The 9,733-nt window shown below is 41.5% G+C and overlaps 1 non-coding gene across 1 annotated transcript; it reads right to left on the bottom strand.

Moving 5' to 3' along the window:
* Positions 1-511: 511 nt before the first annotated feature.
* On the bottom strand, positions 512-618 carry LOC132398748 (U6 spliceosomal RNA). The gene has a single exon (XR_009513778.1). It is a non-coding gene; the product is annotated as a U6 spliceosomal RNA (small nuclear RNA).
* Positions 619-9,733: the final 9,115 nt, after the last annotated feature.

Raw genomic sequence — 9,733 nt, 5'->3', positions numbered from 1 at the left:
GAATTTCTTGTGTCTATGTTAAACTACTGGTTATTGACTACAGTTCCACCTTCAATACTATAATTCCAAGCAAACTCATCTCCAAACTCCTAGACCTGGGGCTCAACATCTCCCCTTACAACTGGATCCTTAACTTTTGAACTGCAATCAGTATGGATATGCAGCAGCACTTTCGCCATGATTAGTCTCTATGCTGGCATTGGTGTTGGGTCATTATCAGTGCAGTATTGATTCTGGTATATCCTTGTCACATGTACGAAGATGCTGTGAAAAACTCGTTTTGCCTACTGTCTATACAGATTGAATCATTGGAGAAATTGTAACATAAAACAATGACAATGCAGAATAAAGTATAAAAGCTACCAAAAATGCAGTGCAGGTAAACAATAAAGTGCAAGATCACAATGAGGCAGACTGTGAGCCCAGGAGTAAATCTCATCGTACCAGAGGATCATTCAACAGTCTGTTAACAGCGTAATTGAGCCAAGTATACATATTTTCTTTTTTCTTTTTTTTCAATTTACACTTCACGAATTTGTGTGTCACCCTTGCGCAGGGGCCATGCTAATCTGCTCTGTATCGTTCCAATTTTAGTATATGTGCTGTCGAAGCGAGCACTATACATATTTTCAAGCTTTTGTATCTTCTGCCCACTGGGAGAGGGGGGAATAAAACATGTCCATGGTCGGTGAGTTCTTTGATTACCCGGGCTCCTTTACCAAGGCAGCGAGAAGTGCAGACAGAGTCCATGACCGTGCTGTGTTTGCAAGTACTGTAACTTGGGATCACATACAGAACAGTTGCCATTCCAAACATCCAGACAGAATGAAGATAAAAGTTGCTTAAAAATTGGTAAGAGTTGATGGGGAAATTTCATGCAGTGTTGCAGAATAATTAACAGAAGTTTCCTACTCTTAGAAATTCATGAGCCTTTTGAGCAAGAGTTGTGCAGTCTGAGACACCAAGGGAGTAAGGAATAGGCAGGTAGCATAGTGCTTTACTGTCAGCAACCTGGATTCAACTCCCACCACTCTTTGTAAAGAATTTGTACGTTTACCCCGTGACCACATAAGTTTCCTCCAGGTGATCCAGTTTCCTCCCACAGTCTAAAAACATACAGGTTGGTAGGCTAATTAGTGCCATTGTAAATTGCCCTGTGATTAAGCTAGGATAAATCAGGGGATTGCTGGGCTTGAAAGGGCAAAAGGGTCTTTTCTGCACTATATCTCAATAAATAATTTTAAAAATGCTCAGGGCAAAGTCAGATCAGCCTGGATACTATTGAGTGAGGGATCAGAACTAGGTGATCAAGGGGCCCTCTTATGTTTCTATTCTTATGTGTAAAAGCCAATTTAAAAAGTTATGAGAAACTTGCAAAAGATGTTGATGTTGTGTAGAATTTAAAACACCTGTAGAAATTATCCAATTCGTAATGTGTTAGATGGAACCAGAATTCTCATCCACCAAAAGAATGTTTGTGCTTGATTAGTTCAATTAAAGCCAGGCTGGCATAAAAATGTAAAGAGTATGGAAAGACAGGAACATAATATCCAAGGCAGAAGGGAAAGCAAAAGAATAATGTTGGATGGGTCCTTGTGGTGTACTGAACAGTAGATAAGCAGCTCCCAATGACAAGCCTTTCAATAGCCACAAAGAAAGGTTAAGGAGAGACGTGCTAACAACAGGAGATGTGAAAGAAGGCCATTCTGATGATTGATTGGGTATGAGGTTGTAAACTCAGTTCAGGGTTCAACGGAATAATGAGATTTCACATTAGCTGGGGCACATTTACACTGATCATGTCTGCACACAGGGCCATCCGCGTTTCACTTTGTAGTCAACTGTGCATGCTTCTCGCCATCTTTCAGGCGACAAGCCTTGTCAATCTAATTGCAAACTTGGCTCAAGGCCACGGTTACGACTGTGATGTGGCCAATTTCAATGGCTCTGTGATATGGGCTCCCTTTATTACTTTCCCCTTCAATGAAATGTGGTGTTATTTCTAATTTGCCTGCTGGGAGCTGGTACAGCTTGTCTTTGTGATAAGTCAAGTATGAAAGTCAATCAAGACTGGAATTTTAACTGAGAATTTTTCATAGTGAGTACAATACGCTCACTGTTTAAATAACCAAACTGTTTTATTTCTATTTCACTTTGTTTGAGTTCTATCATAGTTTATCAAATGGTTCAAATAATTCAATTTAGTACCAGAGAATATGTACAGCTTACAACCTGAAATCCTTACTCTTTGTAACATAAAAAATCAAAGAAGGAATGACAGAAACATCAGAACTCCAAAGTCCCCACAATCAGCAGCAGAAGCACCAACCCTCCTGTTCCCTTGCCCCCCCCCCCACTTGCACCAGCAGAAGCACCAACCTCCCAACTATGCAAGCAATAGAAATAGCCCCCAAAGACACCTTGATCACAAACTACAGCCCATCCCAACACTAGGGTATCTCAAACAGACTCTCTGTCACTAGCAAGAGAGAGATGATCACTCCTGCAACAGTGAGAGTGGGATATCAGCAGCTTGCTGTTCTGACCTTACAATATTTTATATTACTTTTTTTTGAGCACCTGATTTGAGGATGAACAGGTTCTACACAGACAGAGAGACAGAGAGAGAGAGAATCACTTAGGTGCAAGGGACTTATTCCGACAGAAGCCATCAATTAGCAAACACACCTCTGCTGTCTTGATGTTTCAGTCTCCCATGTCACTTCAGAAAGACCAGGTTGTCTATGGAGTCACACACTGAAGGCATATGTCTTCCAGGCCACTGTGGTGAACTACATATACCTGTCTGGACACGCCCCCTGCTGACTGCTCCTGTGGCTCCTCCCACAGACCCCTGTATAAAGGCAATCAAGGCCTGAGCCCAGCCTCTCAGTCTCCAGGATGTAGTATGATGGTCACTCACTGCTTGTTCCTTCTTCCAGTCAATAAAAGCCGATATCTCACCTTACGTCTCAGAGTGAGTTATTGATGGCTATCAGCCACACCTAGAGATATTGAAACACCAGGCTGCACAGCAAGTCAGAGAAACCACTGCTTGCAGAAAACCGCAGTTTGAGCTGTAGCTGTAGATCAGGGACCCCAACCATATTGAAAACAATAAAGACACAAGAAAAGAGAAATAAGCTGTTTCATGATGAACTTGAAGTAGTCGTCTGGATCTACGGAACCTCTGGTGTCCTCATTGATCTAATCTTTGTTCGAAATTTTTTGAAAGATAAACAACCTAGGCTAGTCAGAACCTCATGAGTTCAATATAAAGTTTCTAGCTAACGCATACCATTCCCATTATTTATTACTATTTATTTATATTTGTATTTGCAAAGTTTGATTTTCATTGATCCTATTTACGGTTACTGTTCTATAAATTTACTAAGTATGCCGCAGGGAAAAGGATCTCAGGGTTGTATGTGGTGACATGTTATGTACCCTGATTATAAATTTTATTTTCTGCTTTAAACTTTTGAAATTTGTAAGTCTGCAAACCTGTCTTTGGGTAAGATCACACGATATGGTACATATAATATGATATACATATGATATGGTATTGAAGGACCTCTCCTGGTCCCAACACACAGATTCAATCAAGAAGAAGGTACCCCAGCAGTTTTACTTGATTAATAGTTTGTCGAGATTGGTACTCCATGCAGTTCAACAATTTACTAACCATGTCCTTTGGAACCTCTTTCCATTCACACACCATACTCTGCATGACAAAGGTGCCTTTCAATTATTTTTAACATCTTTCCTCTCTCACCTTCCTACATGCAGTGGCCACTCTTCCTAAAAATGTGGCCACTGAATGTATGTTTGTGGTCTTCTGCTGCTGTAGCTCATTCAGATCAAGGTCCAACGTGTTGTGCATTCAGAGATGCTCTTCTGCACACCACTGTTGTAACGTGTGGTTACTTGAGTTACTGTCACCTTCCTGTCAGATTGAACCAGTCTGGCCATGTTCCTCTGACCTCTCTCACTAATAGGTGATTTTTTTCCCCTGTAGAAGAGACACTCACTGGATGTTTTCAGATTGTTTTTGCACCATTCTTTGTAAATTACAGAGACTATTGTATATGAAAATCACAGGCGATCAGCAGTTTCTGAGATTCTCAAACCATCCTGTCTGGCACCAACAATCATTGAATGGTCAAAGACACTTGGTTCACATTCCTTCCCCATTCTGATGTTTGGTCTGAGAGTAAACTAGTCATTGAGTATACATCTATTCGTTTTGTTTCTGTTCGCTGGGACCAATGGCGAAGTACATTCTATGTTTTGTACACCTCTATGAGGTTACCCCTCAGTCTCCTTCACTCCAACTTATAGATTTCTAACCATGATACCTCAGGAAGGCAGCATCCACCAGGTTTCCATGATGGGTGGTGTTCCGTGATTTAATTCCCTTTCAAAAACCTTACTGGCAACTTCTATGCCCTCTGTACCAGGAAGCTTTCTTCTGCATGTATTGCTTTTCAGAATCTGTGCAGGTACAGTACCACATCAGCTGCAAGTTCAGTTGTGCAAACAAAAACTAATTTTGTGATAAACCTGATTCTGACATGGATCTCTATTGTGGAGTGAGAGTGAGAAGGGAACAGGCAGAGGGAATCGTGGCTGGAAAAAGGAGAAGGGAGAGGGGAAGGAACGGAAAGCACCAGAGACGCATTCTGTAATGATCAATAAACCAATTGTTTGGACTCATTGACATTACTTGTCTCAGGACTTGGTGTGTCTGCACCCATGCCACTCCTTTCCCCCCACCCACAAACCCTGGCACTCCTTTTTTGCCATCTGTCCCACACCCCTCCCCCAGTGCTCTATCCTCTATCCTTGCCATTCCCAACATCATTTGTTCCCACCAGATTTACAACCTTGCTCTCTGCTCCACGTTTGCAAATATAGTACCTTGCAAATGTCTTAAGTACCCTATTTATACATACATGCCTAAAACTTTTGCACTGTTACAAGTATATTTTATTATCAAGTACATGCCACCATATACCACCATATGAAATCCTGTGATTAATTTTCTTGTGGACATAATCAATAAATCTATACTTCATTAGGAGTCTGAAGAGATTTGGTATGTCGACAAATACACTCAAAAACTTTTATAGGTGTACTGTGAAGAGCATTCTGATAGGCTGCATCACTGTCTGGTATGGGGCAGGGGGCTACTGCACAGGACCGAAGGATGCTGCAGAGGGTTGTAAATTTAGTCAACTCCATCTTGGTTACAAGCCTACAAAGTACCCAAGACATCTTCAAGGAGTGGTGTCTCAGAAAGACAGTGTCCATTATTAAGGATCTCCAGCACCCAGGGCATGCCCCTTTTCTCACTGTTACCATCAGGTAGGAGGCACAGAAGCCTGAAGGCACACACTCAGTGATTCAGGAACAGCTTCTTCCCCTCTGCCATCTGATTTCTAAATGGACATTGAAACCTGGTCACTACCTCACTTTTTGAATATATATTATTTCTGTATTTTGCATGATTTTTAGTCTATATTCTGTATTGCATTGAACTGCTGCTGCTAAGTTAACAAATTTCACAACACATATTGGTGATAACAAATCTGATTATGATTCTGATTCTGAATGACAACGATAACAGAATCAATGAAAGACCACCCAACTAGGGCATTCAACCAGAGTGCAGAAGACAGCAAATTGTGCAAATACAAAAGGAAGAAATAATATCCCCTCTATCCTAAGCCTGATGGCTGAGGAGTAAGAGCTATTCCTGATCCTGCTGGTGTAAGTCCAGATGCTCCTGTACCTTCTACCTGATGGCAGCAGTTAAAAGGGAGCATGTACCTCTTCCAACATCTACCACTTGCCCTCTTTAAAAGGGCTCTGCCATCCCTCACATCTTTGGACCATTCCTTGATGACATTTCTCACAGGTCAATAGATCATTAATTGTATTGTCTTGTGATTCATTAAGGGCTACATTTGAAGGCAAAAGGTGAAGAATGATCTTTGTAACACAGTGAAATCAACTGTATTCTAACATATGACATCAAACAGTACAGCACAGAACAGTCATTTAATACAATCTATTTTATTTTTATTTAGAGATACAGCATGGTAATAGGCCTTTCAGCCCAACAAGTCTGCACTGCCCAAACGAAATGAAGTGAAATATCTTCATTGTCGTTGCATTGTACAATTTGTCACGCACCGATACAGCGAAAATGAGTTTGCAACTCTCGTACTCAATGCTATAAAACAACAAATAAAATAAATAAACAATAAATAAAATCAAGTAACCAGCCAGTACAAGCAATGTCCACCAGTACAAAAGCACAACTCCGATGCATGACAGCCATAAAACCAGTATTGAAAGTAGGAATATAACAAATTTATGGATGATGCTTGATCGATTGGTTCAGAGCAATTATAGCTCTGGGGAAAAAGCTATTTTTCAGTCTGCAAGTGTGGGCATAGAAAATCTTATAACATCTACTAGATGGAAGAAGTTCAAACAGATGATTGCATGGGTGTGTATTGTCCTTACAGATGCTTGTAGTTTTCCTTAGGTAGCACAAGCTGTAGGTGTCCTCCAGGGCTGGGAGCTGTGTCCCGATGACCTTCTGTGTGCTACAGACGACCTGCTGAAGTGCTCTCCTATCAGCTGCTGTACAACTGAGATACCACACAGAGGTGCAGTATGTTAAGATGCTCTCTATGGTGCAGCGGTAAAAGGTCACCAGCATCTGTTCAGGCGGACCAGCTTTCTTCAGCGTCCTGAGGAAAAACAAGCGTTGCTGTGCTTTCTTAACTATTGTTGTGGTGATAGTGGACAGTGTAGGGTTTTCAGAGATGTGTATTCCCAGAAACCTGAAACTGGACACTCTCCCCACTATGTCTCAGTTAATGTAGACTGGAGCATACTCATCATCCCTTGACTTTCCAAAGTTGATAATTAGCTCCTTAGTCTTTTCTGTATTAAGAGACAGGTTGTTCTCTGAGCACCAGCTCACTAAGTTCTGTACTTTTGCTCTGTACACTGATTCGTCTCTGTTGGAGATCAACCCGTTGTGCCATCTGCAAATTTGATGATGGCATTGGTGTCAAATGCAGGTATACAGTCATGTGAAGAGGGAGTAGAGTATGGGACTCAATACACAATTTTGTGGTGTACCAGTGTTCAGGATAGTAGTGGAGGACAGGTGAGGGGCCAGTCTCATTGCCTGTGAACGCTCTGACAAGGAATTCAGGACCCAGTTGCAGAGTGATGAGCTGAGGCCTAGTTGGTGGAGTTTGGAGATGAGCTTGCTGGGAATGACAGTATTAAAAGCAGAGCTATAATCAACAAACAACAAATACACCTATTAATCTATTAACCTGTATGTCTTTGAAATGTGAGAGGGAACAGGAGCACCCAGAGGAAACCCATATAGTCATAGGTAGAACATACAAACTTTACCCAGACATTAGCAAGATTTGAACCCATATCACTAGTGGTGTAATAACGTTACACTATCCTTTGCATTACTGTGGCACTAATTCCAGAAACTCGCACTGTTACACAAGGGAGTCCCTGCCACTCTTCTGTAATTGTCTTTTGTAGAGATATTGGAATCAGTATCGGCACAATTGCTAACATAGTTATTAATGTCACAAATTTTGTCTGATACATTTCTAGGCTAAGCAATTGTGATTCAAATATCAAACTCACTTAATATTGTGCTTCTGTCTTGTGTTTTTTGATGGGGTGATTCAATGTTCAAAATAAATTTATCATCCAAGTACATCTATGTCACTATATACAACCCTGATATTCATTTTCTTGTGGGAATCCACAATAAATACAAAGAAGCAATGAAAGACCAGATCAAACAAGAAATAACAAACAACCAATGTACAAAAGAAAGCAAACAATGCAAATACAAAAAAAAGAAAAAAAAGTAATAATAAATAAATAAACAATAAATATTGAGAATATGAAGTGAAATGTCCTTGAAAGTGAGTCCATAGACTACGGAAAAAAATTCAGAGTTGGGGGTGAGTGAAGTTGAGTGATCCACTTAGGTTCAGAGTACAGTAACTGTTCCTCGACCTAGTGGTATGGGTTCTGAGTCTCCTGTACCTGGTGGCAGCAGTGAGAAGTGAGCATGGCATGGATGGTGGGGGTCCTTGATGATGGATGGTGCTTTCCTGTGACAATGCTCCTTGTACAGTACTGTGCAAATGTCTTAGGCACATATATACAGCTATGGTGTATAAGACTTCTTCACAGTACTATAGTGATTTATGCACTGCACTGCTGCAAAAAAACAAATTTCATGACATATGTCTGTGATGATAAACCTGATTCTGATATAGTCTCTATTGTGGACTGAGAATGGGAAAGGGGCAGGGAGAGGGGAATCATGTTTGGAAAATATATACCTAATACAAAGTACTAGATACAATACAATCTACTTACGGGACTGGAGCAATCTTAAGCAAAGAATCATATGTATTTAGAGATCAGAGTTTTAACAGTAAGGTGCCTGGAGAAAGCTGATGTCAGTTTTGGACGAGGTCTAGATATGATACAAGGTCTTATTTCAGCCTGATGCATTGTGTACATTTTAATAGACCTTAAACAAAAAAATACTACACAGAGTCCTTTCCATCAACATCACTGACTACCGCAGAGAGTGGAGATCATGGATAATGTGAGAGTGTAATACATTTGGACCAAATGTAGAGAGAGGTGGTTAGTCAGTGGGGGGGCAATTCATCAGGGAAACAAGAGGGGCACTTTCATAATATTACTAATGGAGAATGTGGTGGTCAGGAAATCACTCAGAAATGGAAACATAGAAAGCCCAATACAGGCCCTTCGGCCCACAAAGTCGTGCCGAACATGTCCCTACATTAAAAATTGCTAGGCTTACCAATAGCCCTCTATTTTTCAAAGCTCCATGTACCTATCCAAAAGTCTCTTAAAAGACCCTATCATATCCGCCTCCACCACCGTTGCCGGCAGCCCATTCCACACACTCACCACTTCCTGCGTAAAAATCTTACCTCTGACATCTCCTCTGTACCTGCTCTCCAGCACCTTAAACCTGTGTCCTCTTGTGGCAACCATTTCAGTCCTGGGAAAAAGCCTCTGACTATCCATACAATCAATGCCTGTCATCATCTTATACACCTCTATCAGGTCACCTCTCATCCTCCGTCACTCCAAGGAGAAAAGGTCAAGTTCACTCAAACTGGTTTTATAAGGCACACTCTCCAATCCAGGCAACATCCTTGGAAACACGAGGAAATCTGCAGATGCTGGAAATTCAAACAACACACACAAAATGCTGATGGAACGCATCAGGCCAGGCAGCATCTATAGGGAGAAGCACTGTGGACGTTTCGGGCCGAGACCCTTTGTCAGGACTAACTGAAAAGAAAGGTAGTAAGAGATTTGAAAGTAGTGGGGGGAGGGGGAAATGCAAAATGATAGGAGAAGACCGGAGCAGGTGGGATGAAGCTGAGAGCTGGAAAGGTGATTGGCGAAAGTGATACCGAGCTGGAGAAGGGAAAGGATCGTGGGACAGGAGGCCTTAGGAGAAAGTAAGGAGGCGGGGGGAAGCACCAGAGGGAGATGGAGAACAGGCAGACAACTGAATTTGTCAGGGATGGGCAAAGAAGGGGAAGAGGGGCATTAACGGAAGTTAGAGAAGTCAATGTTCATGCCATCAGGTTGGAGGGTACCCAGCCGGTATATA

Source organism: Hypanus sabinus, chromosome 8 (assembly GCF_030144855.1).
Source record: "Hypanus sabinus isolate sHypSab1 chromosome 8, sHypSab1.hap1, whole genome shotgun sequence".
Classification (NCBI taxonomy): domain Eukaryota; kingdom Metazoa; phylum Chordata; class Chondrichthyes; order Myliobatiformes; family Dasyatidae; genus Hypanus; species Hypanus sabinus.
This window is presented reverse-complemented; position numbering and strand designations above follow the sequence as displayed.